Consider the following 24067-nt stretch of genomic DNA (forward strand, 5'->3'; position numbering starts at 1 on the left):
GTGTTAGCCCTTTAGGGCAAAGGGACCATGATCGGTCCGAGAGAGTTGTCACAGAAACAGAAAAGAGGTACACTCTTAAAACAACCTGAGTTCATGTGCGAGCTCAGATTGCTGATGGGACCGTTCAGGGAACTGTGGACAATTGCATTCCCCTGACCGATCCCCACTAAGACCCGAATCATCCTGAAAATCATGAACGGTTAAGTAAATACTAAAACCTGGATGAATTGGGAATTGAGAATATGCTTCCAACAAGGTCTAAAAGAAAGCCCTATGGAATTTTTGGACCAACTCTGAAATGTAATGAAAATAAATAAATAAATAAATAAATAAATAAATAAATAAATAAATAAAACAAAACGGTTTGGACCTGGCTTTGGAGGACAAATTGACTAGCCTTTTCCTAGGGTAATCAACCCCTGATTTCAACAGGAATAACGGGGACCTGGGGAATCTACCCTAGCGGATCCTCCACTGGTTATAATGAAGCTAGGGGAGGAATGGAAGTGAAATTTCTTATTGCTATGGGGCAACGTATTCAGTTCTAAATCAAGCATTAATGCCTTCACAGAATTATTATGTTAGGGTAAAAGGTGTGTCATGGTTTAACCCGGCCGGCAGCTAAACACCACGCAGCTGTTCGCTCCCCCTCCCCCTCCCTCTCTGGGACGGGGGAGAGAAATGGAAAGTGAAGCCTGTGAGTTGAGATAAAGACAGTTTAATAAGACAAAATAATAATAATAATAATAATAATAATAATTAATAATAATAATAATAATAATAATAACAATAATAATAATACAATGATGATAATAGTACCACTACTAATAATGTGTACAAACAAGTGATGCACAATGCAATTGCTCACCACCCGCTGACCGATGCCCAGCCTAACCCCGAGCAGTCCGGCCCCCTCCCCCTGGCTAGCCACCCCTATGTATTGTTTAGCCTGACGTCAGATGCTATGGAATACCCCTTTGGCTAGTTTGGGTCACCTGTCCTGGGTCTGTCCCCTCCCAGCTCTTACTGCACCCCCAGCCTGCCTGTTGGCAGGACAGAGCAAGAAGCTGAGATGTCCTTGGCTTGGTATAAGCATTGCTCTGCAACAATTGAAACATCGGGGTGTTATCAGCACTCTTCTCATCCTAAGCCAAAACATAGCATTCTCCCAGCTACTAGGAAGAAAATTAACTCTGTTCTAACTGAAACCAGGACAAGGTGTAACCGAAAAGGCTTATTTTTGTGAACCTTTGAAGTACAAATTAGGGAAACAATGGGGCATACACAGATTTTTATCTATGCCTAGCTCCTCATGGGCACTCTTAGGTAGAGATTTATTAGAGCAAGTAGGAGCAGAAATTGTCTTTGAAAAAGGGAAAATGGAATTAAGAACAGGAGAAGAACAACTAATAAATGTGTTAAGCTTGGCACTAATACAAACTGACCCTAAAAGTGAAATACCTTTAGAGATCACAGATCAAGTATGTCCAGGAGTTTGGGCTACCGAAGTCCCTGGAAGAGCTAAAAATGTGACCTTAATAATTATTAAATTAAAGCCAGGAGAGAAACCCATTAAGGTTAAGTAATATCCTTTGAGGATAGAAGATAGGAAAGGAATTAAAGAGATAATTGATCAGTTTTTACAGTATGGATTATTGATTGAATGCGAATCAGAATCCAATGCACCCATATTGCCAATTAAAAAGGCAGATGAAAAAGCTATAGGCTAGTTCAGGATTTGAGGGCCATAAATAAAATCACTGAGGATATACATCCAGTAGTGGCAAACCCTTATACTTTGCTGACTAAATTAAAGAATAGTCAAGTCTGGTTTACCGTACTGGATTTAAAAGATGCCTTCTTCTGCCTAGGCTTAGCCACAGAAAGCCAAAACCTATTCGCCTTTGAATGGGAAAATCCCGATTCAGGCAGAAAGACGCAGCTTACGTGGACGTTACTACCTCAAGGATTCAAGAATAGCCCCACTATTTTTGGAAACCAATTAGCAAGGGAACTCGAAACATGGATACCTCCGGACACTGAAGGTGCTTTGTTACAATATGTAGATGATCTCTTAATAGCTACCGAGACTAAAGGGAGTTGGATTCAATGGACTATAAGTCGTCTTAATTTTCTGGGTTTAAATGGATATCAAGTCTCTTGACAGAAAGTCCAGCTGGCTCAACAAAGTGTGACCTATCTGGGATTTGACATTTCGGAAGGACAACGAGAACTAGGAACTGAACATAAGGAAGTCATTTGCCGGACTCCAGAACCTCAAATGGTAAAGGAGCTACAAAGCTTTTTAGGAATGACAGGTTGGTGTCGCCTTTGGATTTATAATTATGGACTATTGGTAAAGCCTCTATGTGAATTGATAAAGATTAACCAGTCAAAGTTAGTCTGGACTGGAGAAGCACAAAAAGTCTTTAAACAACTTAAACAAGAATTGATGATTTTGAAATATCAAGCAATATTGGTAGAACAGGACGACGTGGAAATTGTGATAATTCATACTGTGAATCTAGCCTCTTTTCTTAGTGATGCTCCGGCACAAGCTGTGATTCACGATTGTTTAGAAACTCTAGAGACTGTGTATTCCAGCCGACCAGACCTTAAGGAGGAGCCCATGGAAGACGCGGAAGAAACTTGGTTCACGGATGGGAGCAGTTTTGTTACGCAAAGACAACGTAAAGCTGGATATGCTATAACAACTACTCAGCAGGTAATCGAGTCTAAGCCTTTACCCCCTGGAACATCAGCTCAAAAGGCGGAGATAGTTGCTCTCACGAGAGCATTGGAACTGGCAGCGGGAAAAAGGGTAAATATTTGGACAGATTCTAAATATACATTCGGCGTGGTACATGCTCATGGAGCAATTTGGAAAGAACATGGATTGCTGACCGCTCAGTGAAAACACAAAGTATGCTGAAGAAATTTTAAAATTGTTAGAGGCTGTAAAACAACCAGAAAAGGTAGCTATCATGCATTGTCAGGGACACCAAAAGGGGAACACCGATTTTGAAATTGGAAAATCGATTGGCAGAGGCTAAGCAGGCAGCTGAAATAACTGAGGTGAAGGCATTGTCTTTGATACCAGACGGTAAAATCCAAACTATATCCAAATTATACAAAAGAAGACTTAAAATTAATTGAAGATTTGAAAGGTAAAATGAAACCAGATGGATGAGTATATTTAAAAGATAACCACATAGTAATACCCTCTAGTTTGACATGGCCCATAGTTCTTACAGAACACAATAAAACGCATTGGGGAGCTGGCACACTGCATAAGAGCCTGAGTCAGACATTAGTGGGACGATATGATAAAACAAGTAACTCAACAATGTAGCATTTGCTTACACAATAACCCCAATACCAAGGATAGAATAAAATTTGGAATAATCGGTAAAGGAAATTATTCGGGGCAACAGTGGCAAATTGATTTTTCAGAACTCCCTAGAAAAGGGGGGTATCATTATTTACTGGTTCTGACTGACACGTTTTCAGGAAGGCCTGAAGCCTTTCCCTGTCGAACAACCAAAGCAAGAGAAGTGGTTAAAGTCTTGTTAAATGAAATAATACCATGCTTTGGGATTCTAGTAGCAATGTCTTCTGATAGAGTTTCACATTTTTGTGCACAAGTGGTAGACCAGATAAGTAAGATTCTAAAGATAGATTGGCAACTGCATACTCCTTATAGACCACAGGCAAGTGGACAGGTAGAAAAAATGAACCATTTAATTAAACAATAAATAGCTAAAATTGGATAAGAAGCTAATTTGTCATGGCCTCAATCCCTCCCTTTAGCATTACTTGGAATTAGAGTTAAACCTAGAATAAAAGGAAATTTGAGTCCCTTCAAAATCTTATATGGAAGGCCATAGCAATTTCTATTTAGTGGAGAGGACCTAACGCAGTTAGGATCAGAATATTTATATGCTTATATAACTGAACTTCAGAAACAATTAAATAAAGTACATACATTTGTTTTAGGGACCAGGGCTAGAGGGTTGGATCAACCAATCCACCCCTTTAAGCTCGGGGATTATATATATATAAAGACTTTTTCAGGACAACCCGTGCAGGAAAAATGGAAGGAAAGTGGATGGGACCACACCAAGTATTACTGACAACACACACCGCCATTAAGATTAAGAAGCAAGCAGCTTGGATCCACAATTCAAGGGTGAAGAAGGCCCCGGCGAGGATATGGACCACCACTCCAATTGGACCAACAAAATTACGGTTTTCCAGATCCTAATGATTGCAGGGGTGCGGTTCTCGGATTTGGGGTGGGCAACTTGGGATGAGAACTTACACCTGACCTTAATACAAACAATTTCTCAAGTAACTAATAAGACGAACTGTTGGGTATGCACCCATCTGCCACAGCATGGGAATAAGGGTGTATCGTTAATTGGGATTCCCTTGCCTGCAAACTTATCTTGGACTAATTTGTGGGAAAACACATCTTGGGGTCGAAAATATTAAGCAGTTCTGGAACTAGAAGTGAGTAGCTTCTTGCCGTTAGAATCCTATTATGTGTGTGTACAAAGGTGTAACCCGCCTAAGGGTATAGGAAAACAGCATTGTATAAATACGGATACTACTTATGTGGGAAATCAGACATCTTGTAATTGAACAATTGATATTAGTACGACTAGCGGCTGGGCAAATTCAACCAGCTGGACGGTTCCAGAAGGAAAAGGGTGGTATTGGCTATGCAATGATACAGCCCGTAAGGTCTTGCCTGAGAATTGGAAGGGAACTTGCACTCTTGGAGCGGTAGTCCCCAATATGACAGTACATGATGTAGTGCCTCGAGGTTACTTGAGAAATCATATCCGGAGAATCAGATGAAAAATTAACAATCCATTGGTAGAGAGACACACCCCTTTTCATAGTTTTGTGCGATGGTTTATCCCATGGTTAGGAGTGAGTGAATTGGAAAAGGCAATAGTTAATATTTCTGCAATTATAGAGAAGTTAGAAAACAAAATTCTGGATGCTATAAAGGCTCAACAAGAAGAGATATCTAGTTTATCACAGGTAGTATTCCAAAATCGGATGGCCCTAGACTTGTTACTGGCCACTCAAGGGGGAGTCTGTACAGTAATAAACACAAGTTGTTGTATGTATGTAGATCAGAGTGGAAGGATCTCTACCGACCTGGAAGAAATATGGAAGCAGACCAGGATCCTACATGAGATCAGTAAAGATGATCTTTCATGGAGTTTTAGTGAACTATGGACTAAGTTAACCTCCTGGTTGCCCAATTTCCAATGGTTGAAACAAGTATTCATTGCTCTAATCGTATTAGTAGTGTTAGGAATATTTGTGTGCATGTTGTTTAGATGCCTGCTTTGTTGTGTTACTGTAAATAAAGAAAGTATCTGATGCAAAAGAATTTGCATGGGAAAAGAAAAGGGGGGATTGATTAAGGAGGTATTGGGGAGGCAAGGACAATCCCCAGACAAGGACTGTATATCTCGAAACAAGACACTGGAACTCATGATAAGGAAGCGGCAGGCGGACAGAGAAACGAATGTAAGGACTATAACTCTCGAAACTGGACATTGGAATTCATTATAAAGATACAACAAACGGGAGAATTGGCAACAACCAGCTCTTGCAATTAAGAAACATGCCAATTCAGCAGATTCCTGACCAAAGGTGAAAAGTACACTGTGAGGAAGACTCGGGGTCTTCCTCCCAAAGACCCCTGCCCACGTCCCAAAGACCCCTGCCCACAATTCTTGGAAGGCTCTGCGCAGGCGCAAGGTGCCAAAAGGCTAATTAGCATGAGAAGCGAGGGAAGGCGGGGATAGGTAATGCGTATGTATAGGTGCTTGTAGAATATTGATAGATTGATTGTATAAATTCAAGACTGCTTTCTGCTTTGGGTATGCACGATAGGTGGAGAGATCCCCCGTGCATCCAGCGCTGCAATAAAGAATATACCACTTAAAGGAATTTCGGCTTCGATCTTTGAATCAATTTGGCGACCCAGATGGGACAACCTCTCTGCCGGACTGCAGGACCTGCTGGGAACAGGACTCCCTAGGGTACCCCCGGGATTTCCCGGAGGGACTCCTCGACTCACCGGATCACTGCGGAGGCAGACAAGGACCCCATCATTGTAAGTGAGTATATTCTTTATTCTGGTTTGGTTTTCTGGTAGACCGGTCATCTGGAACTGTCTGTAAGGCAGAAGGTGATCTTCTGCGAGGCAGTGTTTGGTATATACTTTGTGGTTAGCACCATAAGTACATGTTTGGGGACCTTAAGGAAGGAGCTCGCTTTAAGGTCCATCTGGAATTGTGTTGTCTATTTCGGTTTTCTGACTCATGGAGTATGGTATTTAACTCTGGTTATTGTTACTGCGATTTTGGCTATTTTCCTGGTGGTAATAGTAGGTTCGTGGCATTGTTATAAGAAAGATATTGTTACGGTGTTACACAGTTCGGTTTTCTGACTTATCGCATGTGGAATTTGACTCTGACTATTGTTACTGTGATTTTGGCAATATTGCTGGTAATAGTAGTTTTGTGACATCGCTACTGAAAGATATTGCGTGCCCGTAGTTTTGTGAGTGATACGTTTTGTGATACGCTTTTGTAAGTAACGTGTATTCTGAAAGTGTAAACTGGAAACTGGGGGGGCAAACAAGCAGTGAAATTTTAAAGAAAAGTGTGTTAGGATGTGTTTTAAGTCACTGGAAGGATATTGGAGGATCTGCCGGTGGAAGTGTGAACAGGAAAACATTGATAAAATATCGTAATCAGTGGTGGCCGCTTTATAAGCTGGAATGTGGAGAAAAGTGGCCCCTAAATGGAACTTTAAACTATAATATTTTGCTACAGTTAATGTTGTTTTTTGAGAAGCAGAACAGGATGAAATGTTGTATACTGATGTTTCAGCATCTTGGTGGGAAAAGGTAGGGAATTAAGTTGGCCCCTGACTGAACCTTTGATGTTGGCATTAGAGAAGTACAGGCTGGAGAAAGATAAAGGAAGTGTTAAAAGGGTTGTTGAAAGTGTTAAAGGTGTTTGAAGTTGAATGAGCAGGGAAAGAGGATGTAGGAATGTTAATAGTTCTGCCTCTGCCCGAGGCAGAGATCTTAAAATCATGGGTGTTAGCCCTTTAGGGCAAAGGGACCATGATCGGTCCGAGAGAGTTGTCACAGAAACAGAAAAGAGGTACACTCTTAAAACAACCTGAGTTCATGTGCGAGCTCAGATTGCTGATGGGACCGTTCAGGGAACTGTGGACAATTGCATTCCCCTGACCGACCCCCACTAAGACCCGAATCATCCTGAAAATCATGAACGGTTAAGTAAATACTAAAACCTGGATGAATTGGGAATTGAGAATATGCTTCCAACAAGGTCTAAAAGAAAGCCCTATGGAATTTTTGGACCAACTCTGAAATGTAATGAAAATAAATAAATAAATAAATAAATAAATAAATAAATAAAACAAAACGGTTTGGACCTGGCTTTGGAGGACAAATTGACTAGCCTTTTCCTAGGGTAATCAACCCCTGATTTCAACAGGAATAACGGGGACCTGGGGAATCTACCCTAGCGGATCCTCCACTGGTTATAATGAAGCTAGGGGAGGAATGGAAGTGAAATTTCTTATTGCTATGGGGCAACGTATTCAGTTCTAAATCAAGCATTAATGCCTTCACAGAATTATTATGTTAGGGTAAAAGGTGTGTCATGGTTTAACCCGGCCGGCAGCTAAACACCACGCAGCTGTTCGCTCCCCCTCCCCCTCCCTCTCTGGGACGGGGGAGAGAAATGGAAAGTGAAGCCTGTGAGTTGAGATAAAGACAGTTTAATAAGACAAAATAATAATAATAATAATAATAATTAATAATAATAATAATAATAACAATAATAACAACAATAATAATAATACAATGATGATAATAGTACCACTACTAATAATGTGTACAAACAAGTGATGCACAATGCAATTGCTCACCACCCGCTGACCGATGCCCAGCCTAACCCCGAGCAGTCCGGCCCCCTCCCCCTGGCTAGCCACCCCTATGTATTGTTTAGCCTGACGTCAGATGCTATGGAATACCCCTTTGGCTAGTTTGGGTCACCTGTCCTGGGTCTGTCCCCTCCCAGCTCTTACTGCACCCCCAGCCTGCCTGTTGGCAGGACAGAGCAAGAAGCTGAGATGTCCTTGGCTTGGTATAAGCATTGCTCTGCAACAATTGAAACATCGGGGTGTTATCAGCACTCTTCTCATCCTAAGCCAAAACATAGCATTCTCCCAGCTACTAGGAAGAAAATTAACTCTGTTCTAACTGAAACCAGGACAAGGTGTAACCGAAAAGGCTTATTTTTGTGAACCTTTGAAGTACAAATTAGGGAAACAATGGGGCATACACAGATTTTTATCTATGCCTAGCTCCTCATGGGCACTCTTAGGTAGAGATTTATTAGAGCAAGTAGGAGCAGAAATTGTCTTTGAAAAAGGGAAAATGGAATTAAGAACAGGAGAAGAACAACTAATAAATGTGTTAAGCTTGGCACTAATACAAACTGACCCTAAAAGTGAAATACCTTTAGAGATCACAGATCAAGTATGTCCAGGAGTTTGGGCTACCGAAGTCCCTGGAAGAGCTAAAAATGTGACCTTAATAATTATTAAATTAAAGCCAGGAGAGAAACCCATTAAGGTTAAGTAATATCCTTTGAGGATAGAAGATAGGAAAGGAATTAAAGAGATAATTGATCAGTTTTTACAGTATGGATTATTGATTGAATGCGAATCAGAATCCAATGCACCCATATTGCCAATTAAAAAGGCAGATGAAAAAGCTATAGGCTAGTTCAGGATTTGAGGGCCATAAATAAAATCACTGAGGATATACATCCAGTAGTGGCAAACCCTTATACTTTGCTGACTAAATTAAAGAATAGTCAAGTCTGGTTTACCGTACTGGATTTAAAAGATGCCTTCTTCTGCCTAGGCTTAGCCACAGAAAGCCAAAACCTATTCGCCTTTGAATGGGAAAATCCCGATTCAGGCAGAAAGACGCAGCTTACGTGGACATTACTACCTCAAGGATTCAAGAATAGCCCCACTATTTTTGGAAACCAATTAGCAAGGGAACTCGAAACATGGATACCTCCGGACACTGAAGGTGCTTTGTTACAATATGTAGATGATCTCTTAATAGCTACCGAGACTAAAGGGAGTTGGATTCAATGGACTATAAGTCGTCTTAATTTTCTGGGTTTAAATGGATATCAAGTCTCTTGACAGAAAGTCCAGCTGGCTCAACAAAGTGTGACCTATCTGGGATTTGACATTTCGGAAGGACAACGAGAACTAGGAACTGAACATAAGGAAGTCATTTGCCGGACTCCAGAACCTCAAATGGTAAAGGAGCTACAAAGCTTTTTAGGAATGACAGGTTGGTGTCGCCTTTGGATTTATAATTATGGACTATTGGTAAAGCCTCTATGTGAATTGATAAAGATTAACCAGTCAAAGTTAGTCTGGACTGGAGAAGCACAAAAAGTCTTTAAACAACTTAAACAAGAATTGATGATTTTGAAATATCAAGCAATATTGGTAGAACAGGACGACGTGGAAATTGTGATAATTCATACTGTGAATCTAGCCTCTTTTCTTAGTGATGCTCCGGCACAAGCTGTGATTCACGATTGTTTAGAAACTCTAGAGACTGTGTATTCCAGCCGACCAGACCTTAAGGAGGAGCCCATGGAAGACGCGGAAGAAACTTGGTTCACGGATGGGAGCAGTTTTGTTACGCAAAGACAACGTAAAGCTGGATATGCTATAACAACTACTCAGCAGGTAATCGAGTCTAAGCCTTTACCCCCTGGAACATCAGCTCAAAAGGCGGAGATAGTTGCTCTCACGAGAGCATTGGAACTGGCAGCGGGAAAAAGGGTAAATATTTGGACAGATTCTAAATATACATTCGGCGTGGTACATGCTCATGGAGCAATTTGGAAAGAACATGGATTGCTGACCGCTCAGTGAAAACACAAAGTATGCTGAAGAAATTTTAAAATTGTTAGAGGCTGTAAAACAACCAGAAAAGGTAGCTATCATGCATTGTCAGGGACACCAAAAGGGGAACACCGATTTTGAAATTGGAAAATCGATTGGCAGAGGCTAAGCAGGCAGCTGAAATAACTGAGGTGAAGGCATTGTCTTTGATACCAGACGGTAAAATCCAAACTATATCCAAATTATACAAAAGAAGACTTAAAATTAATTGAAGATTTGAAAGGTAAAATGAAACCAGATGGATGAGTATATTTAAAAGATAACCACATAGTAATACCCTCTAGTTTGACATGGCCCATAGTTCTTACAGAACACAATAAAACGCATTGGGGAGCTGGCACACTGCATAAGAGCCTGAGTCAGACATTAGTGGGACGATATGATAAAACAAGTAACTCAACAATGTAGCATTTGCTTACACAATAACCCCAATACCAAGGATAGAATAAAATTTGGAATAATCGGTAAAGGAAATTATTCGGGGCAACAGTGGCAAATTGATTTTTCAGAACTCCCTAGAAAAGGGGGGTATCATTATTTACTGGTTCTGACTGACACGTTTTCAGGAAGGCCTGAAGCCTTTCCCTGTCGAACAACCAAAGCAAGAGAAGTGGTTAAAGTCTTGTTAAATGAAATAATACCATGCTTTGGGATTCTAGTAGCAATGTCTTCTGATAGAGTTTCACATTTTTGTGCACAAGTGGTAGACCAGATAAGTAAGATTCTAAAGATAGATTGGCAACTGCATACTCCTTATAGACCACAGGCAAGTGGACAGGTAGAAAAAATGAACCATTTAATTAAACAATAAATAGCTAAAATTGGATAAGAAGCTAATTTGTCATGGCCTCAATCCCTCCCTTTAGCATTACTTGGAATTAGAGTTAAACCTAGAATAAAAGGAAATTTGAGTCCCTTCAAAATCTTATATGGAAGGCCATAGCAATTTCTATTTAGTGGAGAGGACCTAACGCAGTTAGGATCAGAATATTTATATGCTTATATAACTGAACTTCAGAAACAATTAAATAAAGTACATACATTTGTTTTAGGGACCAGGGCTAGAGGGTTGGATCAACCAATCCACCCCTTTAAGCTCGGGGATTATATATATATAAAGACTTTTTCAGGACAACCCGTGCAGGAAAAATGGAAGGAAAGTGGATGGGACCACACCAAGTATTACTGACAACACACACCGCCATTAAGATTAAGAAGCAAGCAGCTTGGATCCACAATTCAAGGGTGAAGAAGGCCCCGGCGAGGATATGGACCACCACTCCAATTGGACCAACAAAATTACGGTTTTCCAGATCCTAATGATTGCAGGGGTGCGGTTCTCGGATTTGGGGTGGGCAACTTGGGATGAGAACTTACACCTGACCTTAATACAAACAATTTCTCAAGTAACTAATAAGACGAACTGTTGGGTATGCACCCATCTGCCACAGCATGGGAATAAGGGTGTATCGTTAATTGGGATTCCCTTGCCTGCAAACTTATCTTGGACTAATTTGTGGGAAAACACATCTTGGGGTCGAAAATATTAAGCAGTTCTGGAACTAGAAGTGAGTAGCTTCTTGCCGTTAGAATCCTATTATGTGTGTGTACAAAGGTGTAACCCGCCTAAGGGTATAGGAAAACAGCATTGTATAAATACGGATACTACTTATGTGGGAAATCAGACATCTTGTAATTGAACAATTGATATTAGTACGACTAGCGGCTGGGCAAATTCAACCAGCTGGACAGTTCCAGAAGGAAAAGGGTGGTATTGGCTATGCAATGATACAGCCCGTAAGGTCTTGCCTGAGAATTGGAAGGGAACTTGCACTCTTGGAGCGGTAGTCCCCAATATGACAGTACATGATGTAGTGCCTCGAGGTTACTTGAGAAATCATATCCGGAGAATCAGATGAAAAATTAACAATCCATTGGTAGAGAGACACACCCCTTTTCATAGTTTTGTGCGATGGTTTATCCCATGGTTAGGAGTGAGTGAATTGGAAAAGGCAATAGTTAATATTTCTGCAATTATAGAGAAGTTAGAAAACAAAATTCTGGATGCTATAAAGGCTCAACAAGAAGAGATATCTAGTTTATCACAGGTAGTATTCCAAAATCGGATGGCCCTAGACTTGTTACTGGCCACTCAAGGGGGAGTCTGTACAGTAATAAACACAAGTTGTTGTATGTATGTAGATCAGAGTGGAAGGATCTCTACCGACCTGGAAGAAATATGGAAGCAGACCAGGATCCTACATGAGATCAGTAAAGATGATCTTTCATGGAGTTTTAGTGAACTATGGACTAAGTTAACCTCCTGGTTGCCCAATTTCCAATGGTTGAAACAAGTATTCATTGCTCTAATCGTATTAGTAGTGTTAGGAATATTTGTGTGCATGTTGTTTAGATGCCTGCTTTGTTGTGTTACTGTAAATAAAGAAAGTATCTGATGCAAAAGAATTTGCATGGGAAAAGAAAAGGGGGGATTGATTAAGGAGGTATTGGGGAGGCAAGGACAATCCCCAGACAAGGACTGTATATCTCGAAACAAGACACTGGAACTCATGATAAGGAAGCGGCAGGCGGACAGAGAAACGAATGTAAGGACTATAACTCTCGAAACTGGACATTGGAATTCATTATAAAGATACAACAAACGGGAGAATTGGCAACAACCAGCTCTTGCAATTAAGAAACATGCCAATTCAGCAGATTCCTGACCAAAGGTGAAAAGTACACTGTGAGGAAGACTCGGGGTCTTCCTCCCAAAGACCCCTGCCCACGTCCCAAAGACCCCTGCCCACAATTCTTGGAAGGCTCTGCGCAGGCGCAAGGTGCCAAAAGGCTAATTAGCATGAGAAGCGAGGGAAGGCGGGGATAGGTAATGCATATGTATAGGTGCTTGTAGAATATTGATAGATTGATTGTATAAATTCAAGACTGCTTTCTGCTTTGGGTATGCACGATAGGTGGAGAGATCCCCCGTGCATCCAGCGCTGCAATAAAGAATATACCACTTAAAGGAATTTCGGCTTCGATCTTTGAATCAATTTGGCGACCCAGATGGGACAACCTCTCTGCCGGACTGCAGGACCTGCTGGGAACAGGACTCCCTAGGGTACCCCCGGGATTTCCCGGAGGGACTCCTCGACTCACCGGATCACTGCGGAGGCAGACAAGGACCCCATCATTGTAAGTGAGTATATTCTTTATTCTGGTTTGGTTTTCTGGTAGACCGGTCATCTGGAACTGTCTGTAAGGCAGAAGGTGATCTTCTGCGAGGCAGTGTTTGGTATATACTTTGTGGTTAGCACCATAAGTACATGTTTGGGGACCTTAAGGAAGGAGCTCGCTTTAAGGTCCATCTGGAATTGTGTTGTCTATTTCGGTTTTCTGACTCATGGAGTATGGTATTTAACTCTGGTTATTGTTACTGCGATTTTGGCTATTTTCCTGGTGGTAATAGTAGGTTCGTGGCATTGTTATAAGAAAGATATTGTTACGGTGTTACACAGTTCGGTTTTCTGACTGTGGAAATTGTGGCATGTGGAATTTGACTCTGACTATTGTTACTGTGATTTTGGCAATATTGCTGGTAATAGTAGTTTTGTGACATCGCTACTGAAAGATATTGCGTGCCCGTATTTTTGTGAGTGATACGTTTTGTGATACGCTTTTGTAAGTAACATGTGTATTCTGAAAGTGTAAACTGGAAACTGGGGGGGCAAACAAGCAGTGAAATTTTAAAGAAAAGTGTGTTAGGATGTGTTTTAAGTCACTGGAAGGATATTGGAGGATCTGCCGGTGGAAGTGTGAACAGGAAAACATTGATAAAATATCGTAATCAGTGGTGGCCGCTTTATAAGCTGGAATGTGGAGAAAAGTGGCCCCTAAATGGAACTTTAAACTATAATATTTTGCTACAGTTAATGTTGTTTTTTGAGAAGCAGAACAGGATGAAATGTTGTATACTGATGTTTCAGCATCTTGGTGGGAAAAGGTAGGGAATTAAGTTGGCCCCTGACTGAACCTTTGATGTTGGCATTAGAGAAGTACAGGCTGGAGAAAGATAAAGGAAGTGTTAAAAGGGTTGTTGAAAGTGTTAAAGGTGTTTGAAGTTGAATGAGCAGGGAAAGAGGATGTAGGAATGTTAATAGTTCTGCCTCTGCCCGAGGCAGAGATCTTAAAATCATGGGTGTTAGCCCTTTAGGGCAAAGGGACCATGATCGGTCCGAGAGAGTTGTCACAGAAACAGAAAAGAGGTACACTCTTAAAACAACCTGAGTTCATGTGCGAGCTCAGATTGCTGATGGGACCGTTCAGGGAACTGTGGACAATTGCATTCCCCTGACCGACCCCCACTAAGACCCGAATCATCCTGAAAATCATGAACGGTTAAGTAAATACTAAAACCTGGATGAATTGGGAATTGAGAATATGCTTCCAACAAGGTCTAAAAGAAAGCCCTATGGAATTTTTGGACCAACTCTGAAATGTAATGAAAATAAATAAATAAATAAATAAATAAATAAATAAATAAAACAAAACGGTTTGGACCTGGCTTTGGAGGACAAATTGACTAGCCTTTTCCTAGGGTAATCAACCCCTGATTTCAACAGGAATAACGGGGACCTGGGGAATCTACCCTAGCGGATCCTCCACTGGTTATAATGAAGCTAGGGGAGGAATGGAAGTGAAATTTCTTATTGCTATGGGGCAACGTATTCAGTTCTAAATCAAGCATTAATGCCTTCACAGAATTATTATGTTAGGGTAAAAGGTGTGTCATGGTTTAACCCGGCCGGCAGCTAAACACCACGCAGCTGTTCGCTCCCCCTCCCCCTCCCTCTCTGGGACGGGGGAGAGAAATGGAAAGTGAAGCCTGTGAGTTGAGATAAAGACAGTTTAATAAGACAAAATAATAATAATAATAATAATAATTAATAATAATAATAATAATAATAATAATAATAACAATAATAATAATACAATGATGATAATAGTACCACTACTAATAATGTGTACAAACAAGTGATGCACAATGCAATTGCTCACCACCCGCTGACCGATGCCCAGCCTAACCCCGAGCAGTCCGGCCCCCTCCCCCTGGCTAGCCACCCCTATGTATTGTTTAGCCTGACGTCAGATGCTATGGAATACCCCTTTGGCTAGTTTGGGTCACCTGTCCTGGGTCTGTCCCCTCCCAGCTCTTACTGCACCCCCAGCCTGCCTGTTGGCAGGACAGAGCAAGAAGCTGAGATGTCCTTGGCTTGCTATAAGCATTGCTCTGCAACAATTGAAACATCGGGGTGTTATCAGCACTCTTCTCATCCTAAGCCAAAACATAGCATTCTCCCAGCTACTAGGAAGAAAATTAACTCTGTTCTAACTGAAACCAGGACAAGGTGTAACCGAAAAGGCTTATTTTTGTGAACCTTTGAAGTACAAATTAGGGAAACAATGGGGCATACACAGATTTTTATCTATGCCTAGCTCCTCATGGGCACTCTTAGGTAGAGATTTATTAGAGCAAGTAGGAGCAGAAATTGTCTTTGAAAAAGGGAAAATGGAATTAAGAACAGGAGAAGAACAACTAATAAATGTGTTAAGCTTGGCACTAATACAAACTGACCCTAAAAGTGAAATACCTTTAGAGATCACAGATCAAGTATGTCCAGGAGTTTGGGCTACCGAAGTCCCTGGAAGAGCTAAAAATGTGACCTTAATAATTATTAAATTAAAGCCAGGAGAGAAACCCGTTAAGGTTAAGTAATATCCTTTGAGGATAGAAGATAGGAAAGGAATTAAAGAGATAATTGATCAGTTTTTACAGTATGGATTATTGATTGAATGCGAATCAGAATCCAATGCACCCATATTGCCAATTAAAAAGGCAGATGAAAAAGCTATAGGCTAGTTCAGGATTTGAGGGCCATAAATAAAATCACTGAGGATATACATCCAGTAGTGGCAAACCCTTATACTTTGCTGACTAAATTAAAGAATAGTCAAGTCTGGTTTACCGTACTGGATTTAAAAGATGCCTTCTTCTGCCTAGGCTTAGCCACAGAAAGCCAAAACCTATTCGCCTTTGAATGGGAAAATCCCGATTCAGGCAGAAAGACGCAGCTTACGTGGACATTACTACCTCAAGGATTCAAGAATAGCCCCACTATTTTTGGAAACCAATTAGCAAGGGAACTCGAAACATGGATACCTCCGGACACTGAAGGTGCTTTGTTACAATATGTAGATGATCTCTTAATAGCTACCGAGACTAAAGGGAGTTGGATTCAATGGACTATAAGTCGTCTTAATTTTCTGGGTTTAAATGGATATCAAGTCTCTTGACAGAAAGTCCAGCTGGCTCAACAAAGTGTGACCTATCTGGGATTTGACATTTCGGAAGGACAACGAGAACTAGGAACTGAACATAAGGAAGTCATTTGCCGGACTCCAGAACCTCAAATGGTAAAGGAGCTACAAAGCTTTTTAGGAATGACAGGTTGGTGTCGCCTTTGGATTTATAATTATGGACTATTGGTAAAGCCTCTATGTGAATTGATAAAGATTAACCAGTCAAAGTTAGTCTGGACTGGAGAAGCACAAAAAGTCTTTAAACAACTTAAACAAGAATTGATGATTTTGAAATATCAAGCAATATTGGTAGAACAGGACGACGTGGAAATTGTGATAATTCATACTGTGAATCTAGCCTCTTTTCTTAGTGATGCTCCGGCACAAGCTGTGATTCACGATTGTTTAGAAACTCTAGAGACTGTGTATTCCAGCCGACCAGACCTTAAGGAGGAGCCCATGGAAGACGCGGAAGAAACTTGGTTCACGGATGGGAGCAGTTTTGTTACGCAAAGACAACGTAAAGCTGGATATGCTATAACAACTACTCAGCAGGTAATCGAGTCTAAGCCTTTACCCCCTGGAACATCAGCTCAAAAGGCGGAGATAGCTGCTCTCACGAGAGCATTGGAACTGGCAGCGGGAAAAAGGGTAAATATTTGGACAGATTCTAAATATACATTCGGCGTGGTACATGCTCATGGAGCAATTTGGAAAGAACATGGATTGCTGACCGCTCAGTGAAAACACAAAGTATGCTGAAGAAATTTTAAAATTGTTAGAGGCTGTAAAACAACCAGAAAAGGTAGCTATCATGCATTGTCAGGGACACCAAAAGGGGAACACCGATTTTGAAATTGGAAAATCGATTGGCAGAGGCTAAGCAGGCAGCTGAAATAACTGAGGTGAAGGCATTGTCTTTGATACCAGACGGTAAAATCCAAACTATATCCAAATTATACAAAAGAAGACTTAAAATTAATTGAAGATTTGAAAGGTAAAATGAAACCAGATGGATGAGTATATTTAAAAGATAACCCCATAGTAATACCCTCTAGTTTGACATGGCCCATAGTTCTTACAGAACACAATAAAACGCATTGGGGAGCTGGCACACTGCATAAGAGCCTGAGTCAGACATTAGTGGGACGATATGATAAAACAAGTAACTCAACAATGTAGCATTTGCTTACACAATAACCCCAATACCAAGGATAGAATAAAATTTGGAATAATCGGTAAAGGAAATTATTCGGGGCAACAGTGGCAAATTGATTTTTCAGAACTCCCTAGAAAAGGGGGGTATCATTATTTACTGGTTCTGACTGACACGTTTTCAGGAAGGCCTGAAGCCTTTCCCTGTCGAACAACCAAAGCAAGAGAAGTGGTTAAAGTCTTGTTAAATGAAATAATACCATGCTTTGGGATTCTAGTAGCAATGTCTTCTGATAGAGTTTCACATTTTTGTGCACAAGTGGTAGACCAGATAAGTAAGATTCTAAAGATAGATTGGCAACTGCATACTCCTTATAGACCACAGGCAAGTGGACAGGTAGAAAAAATGAACCATTTAATTAAACAATAAATAGCTAAAATTGGATAAGAAGCTAATTTGTCATGGCCTCAATCCCTCCCTTTAGCATTACTTGGAATTAGAGTTAAACCTAGAATAAAAGGAAATTTGAGTCCCTTCAAAATCTTATATGGAAGGCCATAGCAATTTCTATTTAGTGGAGAGGACCTAACGCAGTTAGGATCAGAATATTTATATGCTTATATAACTGAACTTCAGAAACAATTAAATAAAGTACATACATTTGTTTTAGGGACCAGGGCTAGAGGGTTGGATCAACCAATCCACCCCTTTAAGCTCGGGGATTATATATATATAAAGACTTTTTCAGGACAACCCGTGCAGGAAAAATGGAAGGAAAGTGGATGGGACCACACCAAGTATTACTGACAACACACACCGCCATTAAGATTAAGAAGCAAGCAGCTTGGATCCACAATTCAAGGGTGAAGAAGGCCCCGGCGAGGATATGGACCACCACTCCAATTGGACCAACAAAATTACGGTTTTCCAGATCCTAATGATTGCAGGGGTGCGGTTCTCGGATTTGGGGTGGGCAACTTGGGATGAGAACTTACACCTGACCTTAATACAAACAATTTCTCAAGTAACTAATAAGACGAACTGTTGGGTATGCACCCATCTGCCACAGCATGGGAATAAGGGTGTATCGTTAATTGGGATTCCCTTGCCTGCAAACTTATCTTGGACTAATTTGTGGGAAAACACATCTTGGGGTCGAAAATATTAAGCAGTTCTGGAACTAGAAGTGAGTAGCTTCTTGCCGTTAGAATCCTATTATGTGTGTGTACAAAGGTGTAACCCGCCTAAGGGTATAGGAAAACAGCATTGTATAAATACGGATACTACTTATGTGGGAAATCAGACATCTTGTAATTGAACAATTGATATTAGTACGACTAGCGGCTGGGCAAATTCAACCAGCTGGACGGTTCCAGAAGGAAAAGGGTGGTATTGGCTATGCAATGATACAGCCCGTAAGGTCTTGCCTGAGAATTGGAAGGGAACTTGCACTCTTGGAGCGGTAGTCCCCAATATGACAGTACATGATGTAGTGCCTCGAGGTTACTTGAGAAATCATATCCGGAGAATCAGATGAAAAATTAACAATCCATTGGTAGAGAGACACACCCCTTTTCATAGTTTTGTGCGATGGTTTATCCCATGGTTAGGAGTGAGTGAATTGGAAAAGGCAATAGTTAATATTTCTGCAATTATAGAGAAGTTAGAAAACAAAATTCTGGATGCTATAAAGGCTCAACAAGAAGAGATATCTAGTTTATCACAGGTAGTATTCCAAAATCGGATGGCCCTAGACTTGTTACTGGCCACTCAAGGGGGAGTCTGTACAGTAATAAACACAAGTTGTTGTATGTATGTAGATCAGAGTGGAAGGATCTCTACCGACCTGGAAGAAATATGGAAGCAGACCAGGATCCTACATGAGATCAGTAAAGATGATCTTTCATGGAGTTTTAGTGAACTATGGACTAAGTTAACCTCCTGGTTGCCCAATTTCCAATGGTTGAAACAAGTATTCATTGCTCTAATCGTATTAGTAGTGTTAGGAATATTTGTGTGCATGTTGTTTAGATGCCTGCTTTGTTGTGTTACTGTAAATAAAGAAAGTATCTGATGCAAAAGAATTTGCATGGGAAAAGAAAAGGGGGGATTGATTAAGGAGGTATTGGGGAGGCAAGGACAATCCCCAGACAAGGACTGTATATCTCGAAACAAGACACTGGAACTCATGATAAGGAAGCGGCAGGCGGACAGAGAAACGAATGTAAGGACTATAACTCTCGAAACTGGACATTGGAATTCATTATAAAGATACAACAAACGGGAGAATTGGCAACAACCAGCTCTTGCAATTAAGAAACATGCCAATTCAGCAGATTCCTGACCAAAGGTGAAAAGTACACTGTGAGGAAGACTCGGGGTCTTCCTCCCAAAGACCCCTGCCCACGTCCCAAAGACCCCTGCCCACAATTCTTGGAAGGCTCTGCGCAGGCGCAAGGTGCCAAAAGGCTAATTAGCATGAGAAGCGAGGGAAGGCGGGGATAGGTAATGCATATGTATAGGTGCTTGTAGAATATTGATAGATTGATTGTATAAATTCAAGACTGCTTTCTGCTTTGGGTATGCACGATAGGTGGAGAGATCCCCCGTGCATCCAGCGCTGCAATAAAGAATATACCACTTAAAGGAATTTCGGCTTCGATCTTTGAATCAATTTGGCGACCCAGATGGGACAACCTCTCTGCCGGACTGCAGGACCTGCTGGGAACAGGACTCCCTAGGGTACCCCCGGGATTTCCCGGAGGGACTCCTCGACTCACCGGATCACTGCGGAGGCAGACAAGGACCCCATCATTGTAAGTGAGTATATTCTTTATTCTGGTTTGGTTTTCTGGTAGACCGGTCATCTGGAACTGTCTGTAAGTCAGAAGGTGATCTTCTGCGAGGCAGTGTTTGGTATATACTTTGTGGTTAGCACCATAAGTACATGTTTGGGGACCTTAAGGAAGGAGCTCGCTTTAAGGTCCATCTGGAATTGTGTTGTCTATTTCGGTTTTCTGACTCATGGAGTATGGTATTTAACTCTGGTTATTGTTACTGCGATTTTGGCTATTTTCCTGGTGGTAATAGTAGGTTCGTGGCATTGTTATAAGAAAGATATCGTTACGGTGTTACACAGTTCGGTTTTCTGACTTATCGCATGTGGAATTTGACTCTGACTATTGTTACTGTGATTTTGGCAATATTGCTGGTAATAGTAGTTTTGTGACATCGCTACTGAAAGATATTGCGTGCCCGTAGTTTTGTGAGTGATACGTTTTGTGATACGCTTTTGTAAGTAACATGTGTATTCTGAAAGTGTAAACTGGAAACTGGGGGGGCAAACAAGCAGTGAAATTTTAAAGAAAAGTGTGTTAGGATGTGTTTTAAGTCACTGGAAGGATATTGGAGGATCTGCCGGTGGAAGTGTGAATAGGAAAACATTGATAAAATATCGTAATCAGTGGTGGCCGCTTTATAAGCTGGAATGTGGAGAAAAGTGGCCCCTAAATGGAACTTTAAACTATAATATTTTGCTACAGTTAATGTTGTTTTTTGAGAAGCAGAACAGGATGAAATGTTGTATACTGATGTTTCAGCATCTTGGTGGGAAAAGGTAGGGAATTAAGTTGGCCCCTGACTGAACCTTTGATGTTGGCATTAGAGAAGTACAGGCTGGAGAAAGATAAAGGAAGTGTTAAAAGGGTTGTTGAAAGTGTTAAAGGTGTTTGAAGTTGAATGAGCAGGGAAAGAGGATGTAGGAATGTTAATAGTTCTGCCTCTGCCCGAGGCAGAGATCTTAAAATCATGGGTGTTAGCCCTTTAGGGCAAAGGGACCATGATCGGTCCGAGAGAGTTGTCACAGAAACAGAAAAGAGGTACACTCTTAAAACAACCTGAGTTCATGTGCGAGCTCAGATTGCTGATGGGACCGTTCAGGGAACTGTGGACAATTGCATTCCCCTGACCGACCCCCACTAAGACCCGAATCATCCTGAAAATCATGAACGGTTAAGTAAATACTAAAACCTGGATGAATTGGGAATTGAGAATATGCTTCCAACAAGGTCTAAAAGAAAGCCCTATGGAATTTTTGGACCAACTCTGAAATGTAATGAAAATAAATAAATAAATAAATAAATAAATAAATAAATAAAACAAAACGGTTTGGACCTGGCTTTGGAGGACAAATTGACTAGCCTTTTCCTAGGGTAATCAACCCCTGATTTCAACAGGAATAACGGGGACCTGGGGAATCTACCCTAGCGGATCCTCCACTGGTTATAATGAAGCTAGGGGAGGAATGGAAGTGAAATTTCTTATTGCTATGGGGCAACGTATTCAGTTCTAAATCAAGCATTAATGCCTTCACAGAATTATTATGTTAGGGTAAAAGGTGTGTCATGGTTTAACCCGGCCGGCAGCTAACCACCACGCAGCTGTTCGCTCCCCCTCCCCCTCCCTCTCTGGGACGGGGGAGAGAAATGGAAAGTGAAGCCTGTGAGTTGAGATAAAGACAGTTTAATAAGACAAAATAATAATAATAATAATAATAATTAATAATAATAATAATAATAATAATAACAATAATAATAATACAATGATGATAATAGTACCACTACTAATAATGTGTACAAACAAGTGATGCACAATGCAATTGCTCACCACCCGCTGACCGATGCCCAGCCTAACCCCGAGCAGTCCGGCCCCCTCCCCCTGGCTAGCCACCCCTATGTATTGTTTAGCCTGACGTCAGATGCTATGGAATACCCCTTTGGCTAGTTTGGGTCACCTGTCCTGGGTCTGTCCCCTCCCAGCTCTTACTGCACCCCCAGCCTGCCTGTTGGCAGGACAGAGCAAGAAGCTGAGATGTCCTTGGCTTGGTATAAGCATTGCTCTGCAACAATTGAAACATCGGGGTGTTATCAGCACTCTTCTCATCCTAAGCCAAAACATAGCATTCTCCCAGCTACTAGGAAGAAAATTAACTCTGTTCTAACTGAAACCAGGACAAGGTGTAACCGAAAAGGCTTATTTTTGTGAACCTTTGAAGTACAAATTAGGGAAACAATGGGGCATACACAGATTTTTATCTATGCCTAGCTCCTCATGGGCACTCTTAGGTAGAGATTTATTAGAGCAAGTAGGAGCAGAAATTGTCTTTGAAAAAGGGAAAATGGAATTAAGAACAGGAGAAGAACAACTAATAAATGTGTTAAGCTTGGCACTAATACAAACTGACCCTAAAAGTGAAATACCTTTAGAGATCACAGATCAAGTATGTCCAGGAGTTTGGGCTACCGAAGTCCCTGGAAGAGCTAAAAATGTGACCTTAATAATTATTAAATTAAAGCCAGGAGAGAAACCCGTTAAGGTTAAGTAATATCCTTTGAGGATAGAAGATAGGAAAGGAATTAAAGAGATAATTGATCAGTTTTTACAGTATGGATTATTGATTGAATGCGAATCAGAATCCAATGCACCCATATTGCCAATTAAAAAGGCAGATGAAAAAGCTATAGGCTAGTTCAGGATTTGAGGGCCATAAATAAAATCACTGAGGATATACATCCAGTAGTGGCAAACCCTTATACTTTGCTGACTAAATTAAAGAATAGTCAAGTCTGGTTTACCGTACTGGATTTAAAAGATGCCTTCTTCTGCCTAGGCTTAGCCACAGAAAGCCAAAACCTATTCGCCTTTGAATGGGAAAATCCCGATTCAGGCAGAAAGACGCAGCTTACGTGGACATTACTACCTCAAGGATTCAAGAATAGCCCCACTATTTTTGGAAACCAATTAGCAAGGGAACTCGAAACATGGATACCTCCGGACACTGAAGGTGCTTTGTTACAATATGTAGATGATCTCTTAATAGCTACCGAGACTAAAGGGAGTTGGATTCAATGGACTATAAGTCGTCTTAATTTTCTGGGTTTAAATGGATATCAAGTCTCTTGACAGAAAGTCCAGCTGGCTCAACAAAGTGTGACCTATCTGGGATTTGACATTTCGGAAGGACAACGAGAACTAGGAACTGAACATAAGGAAGTCATTTGCCGGACTCCAGAACCTCAAATGGTAAAGGAGCTACAAAGCTTTTTAGGAATGACAGGTTGGTGTCGCCTTTGGATTTATAATTATGGACTATTGGTAAAGCCTCTATGTGAATTGATAAAGATTAACCAGTCAAAGTTAGTCTGGACTGGAGAAGCACAAAAAGTCTTTAAACAACTTAAACAAGAATTGATGATTTTGAAATATCAAGCAATATTGGTAGAACAGGACGACGTGGAAATTGTGATAATTCATACTGTGAATCTAGCCTCTTTTCTTAGTGATGCTCCGGCACAAGCTGTGATTCACGATTGTTTAGAAACTCTAGAGACTGTGTATTCCAGCCGACCAGACCTTAAGGAGGAGCCCATGGAAGACGCGGAAGAAACTTGGTTCACGGATGGGAGCAGTTTTGTTACG

Source organism: Aythya ferina, assembly GCF_964211825.1.
Source record: "Aythya ferina genome assembly, contig: HAP1_SCAFFOLD_47, whole genome shotgun sequence".
NCBI lineage: Eukaryota > Metazoa > Chordata > Aves > Anseriformes > Anatidae > Aythya > Aythya ferina.